The following is a 10,292-nucleotide window of genomic DNA, read 5'->3' on the forward strand; positions in this document are numbered from 1 at the left end:
ATGGCTTAATCGGTGCAATTACGGGACACTAATGCCGCGGCCCTCGCTTGAACGAGCGCAGTTGACCGTAATACACAGGGGCCTTGCTGGTCTCGACTGTAGCTGCGGCTGAGCAGGAGGCTGGAGACTTCGCCGAGAAGCTAAATAAGCCACAGCCGCCTCGAGCTTGTCCTTATAGCTCTTTGTTTGCGGTTCTCTGTAGCCTGACTCAAAACAGGTCAACAACATTGCTGTGATGAGAATGTAGCAGCAGCAGCGGCCTTACGCAGCACGAGCGGAACCAGCCGCCGAAGATGATGACGCCGAAGTGCAGCCGAATTGAGCTCCCTCCTCGTGCCGGTGCCATGCGTCGTCCGGTTTTCTCAGGGCCACGGCATCATATGCTTTAACACTTGAGCCAATAAATCAACCATTGCCTTCACTGTACTAGCCTCATTCTGATTGGTTCGACAAACTGGTGAGCCGGGCGTCCGCTGGAACACCCGCTCCTACCATGGCCAACGCCGACGACAACGCCTCCACTATGACCGGTGACGGGCCCTCCAGCGCCGTCTCTGCGGTGTCTCTACGGCTAGCCCAGTTCTCGGTGGCCGATCCTCAAGCTCTGGCTCGCCCAAGTAAACAGCCAGTTCAATATTGGCCGCATAAATTCAAGACGCCGAAGTTTCATCACGTCGCTGCGTCGCTACCACCTGAGATTGCCGCGAATGTCCGAGATCTCATAACTCCGCCCGCCTCGACCCCGTTTGAGACGTTGCCTGCGGAGCTTATCAAGCGAACAGCCGCCTCAGAACATCGCCACCTGAAGAAGCTCATCACTTCCGAAGAAATGGGGGACCGCAAACCCGCACAGTTGCTGCGGCGGCTCCAGGAGCTTCTGGGCGACGAAGCTTTCCTACGTGACTTTTTCTTTCCGCGCTTGCCGTCATCGGTTCACTCGCAGAGGACTTGTCTCTGGAAAAGCTTGCTGACCTGGAGAACTCCGTCATTGACGTTTCCTAATCCGCAATTTCTCTCGGCGCAGTCTCGCAGCCTCCCACCTCGCCATCATCTCTTCACTCCCGCGTGGACCTTCAGAGCCTCAGTTACGAATTCCACGCCCAGATCCCATGCCTCTCGGGCCAGATCACCGCAATGTTGACTTCCCGCGCTCGCTCGCCTTCCCGTCCCCAAATGTCAACACACCGACGTAGCGCTACAGCACCTCTTCAAGCCAGCGAGTGTTGATATCACTGGACCTTCGATGTAGCAGCATGTCGCTGTACCACACCCTGTCGCTTCCAGGTAATTTCCCACGACACCACAAGAAGCGACAAGTGTTGTTACCCCGCAGACCAGCCGATTATGCTTCATTCGCGACCACATCTCGGAACTCCGTTTTCTTCTCGACACCGGAGCAGAGGTGAGCGTCGTCCCCTGCAGCATTACATCATGACTTTCTTGCCGCGCTGGCTCATTGCTACAAGCCGCACACCTCATTCCCATCACTATATACGTATGGAGAACATGCTCTTACACTAAATTTGGGTATCCGACGGGTGTTCCGAAGGATTTTACTGGTCGCGGACGTACGCTACCCAATCCTTGGAGCTGATGTTTCGCCACAACAATCTGCTGGTCAACATGCACAGCAAGTGTCTCGTGGACGCCACGACGAACTTCACTGCTCAGGGACTCCGTCTTCGAGAACTGCGGACCGATAAACCCAGCTCACACCAGTCGGCCCACGAGATTCTCCTGGCTGAGTACCGTTCTCTGCTCCGTCCCAACAACTTCTTACTATTCGTCAAGCACCAGGTCATGCATCAAATTTTGACCACTGGCCAGCCCACACACGCTGGAGCCCACCGCCTTGCTACAATTTGTTTACACATCGCCCGCAACGAGTTCGAACACATGCCGAAGCTCGGCATTATCCGACGTTCATCTAAACCATAGGCGTCCGCTCTACACACGGTACCGAAGAAATCCCCGGGGGACTGGCGGCCCTGTGGTGATTACCGCACCCTCAACAACGCCACCTTTCCGGATCTTTATCCCCTACCTGACATCGCGGATTTTACCGCAGCGCTGCATGGCGCCACAATTTTCTCTAAAATTATCTCGTCAAGACCTATCACCAAATCCCCGTAGAACCATCCAATGTACCCAAAATTGAAATCATTACACCATTCGGCCTCTTCGAATACATCTGCATGCCATTTGGCCTCCGTAACTCTGGACAAACATTTCAACGCTTCGTGGTCACAGTGACACGGGGTTTACCCTTCTGCATGGCCTACTTCGATGGCCTCCTCGTATTCAGCTGCGACACGCAGTACTTGCAAGGCCTCCGGCAGCTTTTCCAACGTTCCTCTGGTTATGGCCTAATCATCAAGAGAGCGAAATGTGAATTCAGCAAGTCGGAGCTCAACTTCCTTGGTCACCGTGTCAACCGCTCTGGCATCCGCCCCCCCCCCCCTCCCCCCTACGCCCCATCGAACGTCAAAGCCATTCAAGACTTTCCGCAGCGTGCCTCAGTCCACAAGCGCCGTGAATTTCTCGCCATGTAAATTTTTTCGCCGTTTCATCCTCCACTTTGCGGCACCCCTTAAACCATTGACAGACATGCTTGAATGGAAGAAAACAAACTCCGCAAAACTGACGTCGGTTTCAGCAGCTCTGGATTTATTCCAGGCCGTTAAAGCGAAACTATCCGACCTCACTCTCCTTGCCCATCCGCATCCAGATTCACCCTTACGACTCGTGACCGACGCCTCCAACTCCGGTGTTGTAGCCGTGCTACACCAGCTCTATATCTTTTTCTCCCGCAAGTGTTCCGCTGCCGAAAGCTGCTACAGTACTTTCGGCCGTGACTTTCTTGCCATGTACATGTCCATGAGGTATATCACGCACCTCCTAGAAGGTCTGCAGTTCTACATTCTCGCGGACCAGAAACAACCCACTTTTGCCATCAAATCGGGGGTCGGTAAATTGTCGTCCGTGAAATTCATCACTTTACGTACGTGGCGGAATTCACGACCGACATCAGACATGTGCAAGCCCTGGACAGCGCCCCGGCGGATGCAACGTAACCTGTTACAGCTTCCCTCGCCTCTGTTGCTCCGTCACCGAACCTCGACTTTGCCGCCCTCGCACAAGCGCAGCACCATGACGCGCAGGTTATGGACCTTCGCAAGGACCGTGACTGACTGGTTCTCCGCGAAATTTTCCCCTCTTCGTGCCCCGTCCCCATCATCTACGATACTTCGGCAGTCACCCCACGCCCTTTGGTCCCCTCTGCCTTTCGTGTTCTTGTCTTCGACGCCCTCCACGGCCTGTCCCATCTCGGAATTCGCGCCACGCACCATCTCCTCACAGAACATTGTCTGGAACAGCATCAACAAAGACGTGCGCGCCGGGGCCCGTGCCTGCCTGGCTTGACAGCAGTCTAAAACTCAGCGACGCCCGACATATCCCTTCGGCTCGTTCCGTCCGCCATTCGCACTTTTCGACAACATCCACATCTATATCTTGGGTCCCTGGCCACCTCCCGCTGGAAATTCCTATCTTCTTGCATCGATCGGTTTACTCGCTGGCTCGAAGCGTTCCCTCTGCCTGACGCTACCAGTGACACTATTGCCAGAACCTTCGTCACCGGCTTTGTCTCCCGGTACGGGGTTCCCTAGACCATCCCCACGGACCGTGGGGCCCTGTTAGAAGTACTGCTTACTATCTCATCGCACGGCACGATCGAACGGTTCCATCGTTTGCTCAAGACATCCCTTTAAGCCCAAGTCGACACGATCCACTGGACTGCCTCCGTTCCACTAGTTCGGCTCAGCCTCTCTGCCACACTGAAACAAGATCTTCGCTGCACTCCGGCAGAACGTGTATTCGACTCGCCCCTGCGTCCCCCTGGTCCATTTTTCGAATAGACCAGTTCGTCTACAAGTCCCGACCCTACCGATTACGTGACGCAGCTCAACCATTTTCGCCGTGATCTCAGAGAACCACATCTCCGACGCCAGTCTCGGCTATCTTCAGACGTTCAACTAGCGACTTGCACACACGTCTTTGATCACCTAGACTCTGTCCGCATGCCTCTACAGAGCCTTTACGACGGACCGTTCTGTGTACTCGAAAGAACATCTAAGTTCTTCATCGTCGACATTCATGGGCGCACGGAAACCATTTCGATCGAGCGCTTGAAGCCAGCCTTCACAGATGACGCTCCGGCCACTGAACCTACATGTGTGGTTTCTCTGCACCAACAGGCCGGCTGCCCTCCTCCGCCATCTTTCCCTGCCAATCCTCAGAAGCGCCAAGTATCGTTCCCGGCTCCCAGCTTTACCGGACTACTTCACTAGTGGAGGATGGCTACTGTAGCAGCAGCAGCGGCCTTACACAGCACGGTCGGCACCAGCCGCCGAAGATGATGGCGTCGAAGTGCAGCCGAATTGAGCTCCCTCGTCATGCCGGTGCCACGCGGTGTTCGGTTCTCTCTATGTAAATGCATGATATGCTCCAACACTTGAGCCAATAAATCAACCATTGCCTTCATCTCACCGGCCTCATACTGATTGGTGCGACAAGAGTTCGAGGTTACTTTAGCGGCGAAAGGAAGTTGCCGCTTGTATCAACGGAGTTTGTTTTAGGATGTTTTTGCAAGGATGCCTCATAAGACATATCTCTTTGATCTGCGGCCGATAAGATTGGCCAGAAATAATTCTTTCACGCGTGTGTGTTCATCGCATTCTTCGTCCCTCGTCTTCAATGCATTACAGCCTGTAAATATGAACCATCAAGCTCAAGTTGGGACGCTATAGAAATATGTCCTGAGACGTAAGGCACAAAACGATGCGACAGACTTGTGCACAAAGATCTGGATAAAAACATCTTTTCTCGCGTGACAACCATCGGCGTCATTTTAGAGTCCTCTTACATTTATTATTTATCTTTGATGGCGTGTAGTGCTACATATGCAAGCCTAGTAATCGGTATCAATAATAATTAGCAATAATAGCAATATATCAACAATAATAATAGAAGTAATAGTTATTTATTAAACTATTTTTAGGCCGACGATGCATTGTATGACTATTGAAACCGCGGTGTCGAAAATTGTGGTTATTACATTTCTTACAACTTTCTACTGACAGCTATACAACACAGGGTGCTATAATTTGATCCTGTTAAATGGCGATTCAAATGCTAGTATACTATGTGTAGCTATAACATGTAATAGGAAGTTTGATATAGAAGTATAAACTAAAGATGTTAAGATGTTTGGAGAAGAAGACGAGTATGACGATAAGCATGACATGTATTAACCCAGGCATAAAGAAGATGAAGTATTCGGTGAGGTGGGAAGAGATTATTGGTGGAGAAGAGAAGACTAAGACGACCAGGATGACGTGTACCAACGCCAAGGATACAAAAGCGCGAAGGATAGCGTGGCATGGGGGAGGGCGGGGAGCAGAGAAACGGACGTTCCGGTGGGTGACGAACACATCGAATGGAAGAGAGCAATGCCGGCTACTGATCAGGTGGTCTCGAATTCTACGGCGTCGCACCGTGGACTTCCAACCGTTCCTTCGCCCATTCCGGGGAGTCAATGGCTGACGCAACCACCTGTTACGGCCAGGGATGCCTCCAGCGCTGTTGCCACCCATCCGGGTGGTGCCCACGACGCCAACATTACCAGCAACACCTCCACGGGCACTTTCACCGGGACCTCGTACGACGCCGCCAACGACGCCGCCAGAGACGCCAGCCTGAGTACTTCGAACTCCACCTCGACGCCGGCTACCTGGATTCCACTGACTGGACCCATGCAACGCTTCATCAGCACCGAACCGTGAGCGCGAACGCCGAACGCTAGCAGGCTGAGCGTTCCCGGGTCGTGTGTATTGGTAGTACTTGTTTTCGGTGTTAGTTTTGTTAGTTTTAATGTTTGTGAGGGTATATTAAAATGTGCGTCTGTGTGGGTTCACTTGTCGCCTAGTCCATTCTCTGGGCCCGAGTCTTCTCCGGGGATTCCTGACAAAGTGGCGAAGCTCCCAAGATTCATTTCCTAGTTTCTTTCAGTCTTGTCTTCGATCTTTCCGATCTCTCGACGCCAGAAAGTATGGATTTGGCAAAAACTCTATAGAACTGGCTCTCAACCTAGTGTTAAGCATGGAAGAGGCGATGCGTCTCTATGACGAGGAGGCAAATAGGCAGAGGCGACAAATAGGCTAGGTGACAGGTGTGGGTACACCTGTCGCCTAGTCCATTCGCTCGGCCCGAGTGCTCTCCGGGGATCCGTGACAGTAGCACATACGGCTCTAACGCGACTGACGCTTGTCTTAGCTCGGCAAGGTTGCATGCATGCGCGGTACGCGTGATTATGCTCTTCGCAAGAATTACGACCTATGATGCGGGTGCGGGCTCAAGAAGACAATGGGAATTGTGCCAAAGGACTGTCATGCCGTAAGCAAGGAGTAGCGTACAGAGGACGAGAGTGCCCGAGCGCTTCAGTGCCGCCAGAGGGCATGCGGCAGCGAGGCGGTCGCTGTCGGCCTTCTGTCCTCGCTGATCGCTGCATAGCGTGTTCGAAGAGAGCGGGCAAGCTTCCGTGTGCCACGCCGTTTCCTTGTGCATGCAGGAAGGCGTCCCTCTTTGTCAAGCATGGACAATATCGGGATCCCCTGCGGCTACGCTGAAAGGGCTCCATCCGCTCGGTCTTGAGAATCTTCGTGATCCGATCTTGTTTTCGTGCTCTGGCTTCGAGACACGAGAAAGACCCACCTCCAGCGCACAACTGTAAACATGCGCACGAACTAAGCAAAGGTTGGGCCATAACCGGTGCGCCTCAAATCCTTACGTCGTGATCAAAATGTCGCACCGGCGTTGTAACAACTGGCCCAGAAATCTGATTGCATAGGTTTCTATGCGACCATCTGCATCCGAGGCAATCGGAACCTTAACGTCAGTTGCTGCTTTTACCGGTGTCCCTGACTAAAGATGTTAGGCGTTTGTAACCTCGGCGTGCGCGAGTATTTGCACACACGCACACACGGACTTCTTTCAGGCTCACTCTATTCATTTACCGCTGGTCGCTCTCGTGGGTGGTAATTTCATCTTTCTGCCTCTGAAGCGCCACAGCCGGTTTGAAAACTACCAAACACGGGAGTGGACACGGCGGCACTGCCGTGACAATGTCGCCTGACGTTCCGCTGTTCATGCAGGTTTTCTGCGCGTGCCTAAGCTTCCTTGCTGGAGACGCAACCGAATCATTCGACACCGGACGCACCAAGCTTCGCTACGATGCGTGCCTACCGCGACACTTCTGTGTGGGCGGTGTTTCCAGTCAGTCTGCAGAGGGCACCTGTGCCCAGGATCAACGACACGTGGACAGCATCTTCAGCTCACCATCCGGGGGCACGATGACGCCAGAACGCATGCCCAGAATGCATCGGCAGCTGCATGCTATAAAAGCGGGACTATCGCCTACCATCTCCAGTGGACACGGCGGCACTGCCGTTACAATGTCGCCTGACGTTCCGCTGTTCATGCAGGTTAGTGACAAAAAAAAAACATGGCTTCCATAGCGATTTTGTTGGTCTTGTAGTGCTGCCGTGTCCACGAGTTGTCGTTGACTGTATATGCGACTGTTTTTCCGTTGCGGGCCTGTTGCTGGGTCTCTCAGGCGATGTGGAGGAGAATCCAGTACGCATAACGGACAATATGTGCAAGGAATTGCTCCAGAATCAGAGGGAAATTTTGTCTAAGCTTACTGCGGTTCAAGTAAAGCAAGACTCGTTTGAAACAAGAATCCTAGACATGCAGAACAGGCTTCTTCTTATTGAAACTAAGATACAAAGCTTAGACGAGACCCGGAACAGGCTCGCTACTCTTGAAACAATTGTAGCTGAACGCACTGTTGATACTTCTAGTCTGGTCAAACATCTCGACGATTTGGATAATCGTTCGCGATGAAATAACCTTATTATTAGAGGTATAGCAGAAGATGAAAATGAAAACGAAGAAACCCTCGTAAACAAAGTAACCGATGAAATTTTAGCGCTATTCTAAACGCGAATGTAACTTCTATTGAAAGAATTCACAGATTAGGCAAGAAGCTTTCTGGTAAAACTCGACCAGTCATCCTGAGGGTGGCTCATCATAGGGATAAAATGAAAGTTATGCAGAATTGCACTAAACTAAAAGATACGGCTTAGAGTATCAGTGAGGATTTTTCTAAAAGAGTGCAGGGTATAAGGAAAAAACTATTGGAATCGCCAAGTCAGGAAAAGAAGGCAGGAAAGAAGGTAAAGCTTATTTTTGATAAATTGAAGGTCAATAACACGCTGTACAGCTGGAATGAAGAGCGCGAGGAAAGGTTCAAGCTGGGAAGTGATTCAGGTACAAGTGGTAAATGACAGGTGCAGGGTCAACATGTTTCCTTCAAAATTATCAACGTAAATGCGAGAAGCCTATTAAACAAAGCGCACTCGCTTGAAGCTTTAGTTATTGACCAGAAACCTGACATTGTCGTAATTACAGAAACTTGGTTGAACAAAACTATACCCGATAGTGAAATCGCACCACTTGGTTATGCGCTGGTTAGGAGGGATCGAGTTGGAAGAGGCGGAGGCGTGGCTCTTCTGGTCAAGAGTAACATCGTTTTTTTCTACTTTAGAAGTACCCGGTGATATTGAGGCTGTATGGATCAAAACAAAATTAAATATCCGCACTGCATTTATTGGTGGCGTATACAGGGCTCCAAACTCTCATGTAGAACATATCTTGCAATTAAGAGTATTTATGGATACGTATATGAAAGAGCAAGACAGCGTACTGTTACTAGGTGACTTTAAACTCCCAGCTATTGACTGGGATTCGTAAGTGGTCGGAGACACAGATGTTTGTTCTTCTGAGGTCTTTTTAGATTTAGTATTTTCGTACAATTTAACTCAGCTTGTTAACGAATCTACTAAGGTATGTGCAACTAGGTGATCAGTACTTGATCTTATTTTAATCTCTAGTGCTTTGACAACGTACGTGAATGCATGCCTTGTTCATGAAGTGTTATCCGACCATAAAATGGTTATCTTGTCCATGAACATGTTCTTGTACTACATGTACCAGGAATCAAGCATCCAATATCTGGATTTTCAAGCTGCTGATGATGTTAGTGTTTTGGATTACCTGGAAAGGTCTTTTGATAGCTTCATGTCTATTTATGAATCAAATGGTGGCACTGATGACCGGTGGGAATTTTTTTCGCAGATTACGATGCATTGTATTAGGCAATTGATTCCTATGAGTGTCAAGAAGGGCAAAAGAAAGAACCCATGGATTACGAGGGAGGTACTTCATGTCAAATGGAGGATTAAAAGGAAACAGAAAGCTTGTTCTCGGGACCCGAGTGCCCAGAACAGGACTTTACTTCACAACATGAGGCTAAATCGTCTTTTGAAGGAATCCAAGGAGAGGTTCTTTAATGTAACGCTGAAAATGTTTCCTCGTGAATCACCTAGCAAATTTTGAAGATATGTAAACCCCACAAATAAGCAACATAAATCTGATGTTGAATGAAGTACCCAAGTTCGTGCTGAACATTTCAATTCCTTTTTTTTTTTCCTCCGTGTTCACCAACGATGACGGCATACTCCCGTACTTTTATGAATACTCTGATCGCCCTCCAGTCTCTGACCTTCGGATCAACGAAGGAGTTCTGAACCTTCTTCGGCGCTTTAACACAATGAAATCCACCGGTCCCGACAACATCCCGAATGAGTTTCTATATAGGTATGCTCAGTGGGTGGTTAAATATCTTGCTATTATCTTTCAATCTTCGCTTACCCACGGAACATTTCCTACAGCCTGGAAACAAGCCAAAATAATTCCGGTTCACAAAAGTGGGAGCACATCTCACGCAGGTAACTACAGGCCCATTTCTCTTACAAGCACATGCTCTAAACTGCTTGAGCACATAGTGTGTAATCATCTATCCAATTATCTGGAAGCTTACAACTTACTATCACAAGTGCAACATGGTTTTCGTAAGAGGTTGTCTACAATAACACAGCTTGTTCAGACAGTTCAGGATCTCTCACAAACAATAAATATCCGAGGACAGATTGACATAATTTTCTTAGACATCGCCAAAGCGTTTGATAAAGTATCACATCTGAACCTCTTGCTAAAAATGAATGCAATATTTAGAAATCCCAATTTTACTAAATGCTTTACATCCTACCTTCAGTCTCGTAGCAGTATGTTGAAATAAATAAAATCAAATCCAGGTCTAAACTTGTTTGGTC

The 10,292-nt window shown here is 49.7% G+C and overlaps 1 pseudogene; it reads left to right on the plus strand.

Moving 5' to 3' along the window:
* Positions 1-493: 493 nt before the first annotated feature.
* LOC144129476 (uncharacterized) lies at positions 494-8,405 on the plus strand (annotated as a pseudogene).
* Positions 8,406-10,292: the final 1,887 nt, after the last annotated feature.

Source organism: Amblyomma americanum, chromosome 4, assembly GCF_052857255.1.
Source record: "Amblyomma americanum isolate KBUSLIRL-KWMA chromosome 4, ASM5285725v1, whole genome shotgun sequence".
Taxonomy (NCBI): Eukaryota; Metazoa; Arthropoda; class Arachnida; order Ixodida; family Ixodidae; genus Amblyomma; species Amblyomma americanum.